Source organism: Mus caroli, chromosome 9, assembly GCF_900094665.2.
Source record: "Mus caroli chromosome 9, CAROLI_EIJ_v1.1, whole genome shotgun sequence".
Taxonomy (NCBI): domain Eukaryota; kingdom Metazoa; phylum Chordata; class Mammalia; order Rodentia; family Muridae; genus Mus; species Mus caroli.
In genome coordinates this window covers 86,569,682-86,570,451 of record NC_034578.1, presented here as the reverse complement: position 1 = coordinate 86,570,451, position 770 = coordinate 86,569,682, and positions in this window count along the sequence as shown.

Below are 770 nucleotides of genomic sequence, written 5' to 3'. Positions count from 1 at the left end.
GGACATATGAAAGACTACCCCACAGATAATTATAGAAGAAAGAGAAAAGACCCAAATTAAAGTCACAGAAAATATTTTCAACAAAATCATAGGAGAGAGGAAAATCACTNTGGTAAAGAAAGGGACGCCTATCAGGGTCCAAGTGGCNCACAGAACAGTAAATAGATCAGAAAAGGAACTCCGAGAATCAAATAATAGTTAACCCATTAAGTGCACAAAGCAAATTATGGATATTAAAAGCTGTAAGAGAGAAAAATTAAGTCATACTCAAAGGCAGACCCATCAAAAATACAGCAGATATATCAATGAAGACAATGAAAGTCAGACATTTTCTTCTCAGTATCCCATCAGACATTCTCCAAGATAGACCACATATTAGGAAATGAACTAAGTTTCAGTGTATTTAGAAAAACTTAAATAATAGACTGAATATTATCTGACCACATTAAGAATAAAGCCATAAATGAACAATAGAAGTGACACAAGCTCTTGGAAGCAAAGTGCCAAACTACTGAATCAAACCTGGATGAAAAACNAAATTAAGAAGGAAATTTAAAATTTTTTCTAGAATTGAATTAAAATGAAAATGTAATACACCAAAATCTATGACATCAAATTAAAGTAGTACTATGAGGAACATTATAATACCATGTGCCAACAGAAAAGCATATTTAAGAGATTTTAAGGTAATAAGTTAGCAATGCTCCCAAAGGCCTCAACTGAACAATAACAACAATCAACATCTTTTTAAAGGTAAACAAGAAGAGTTC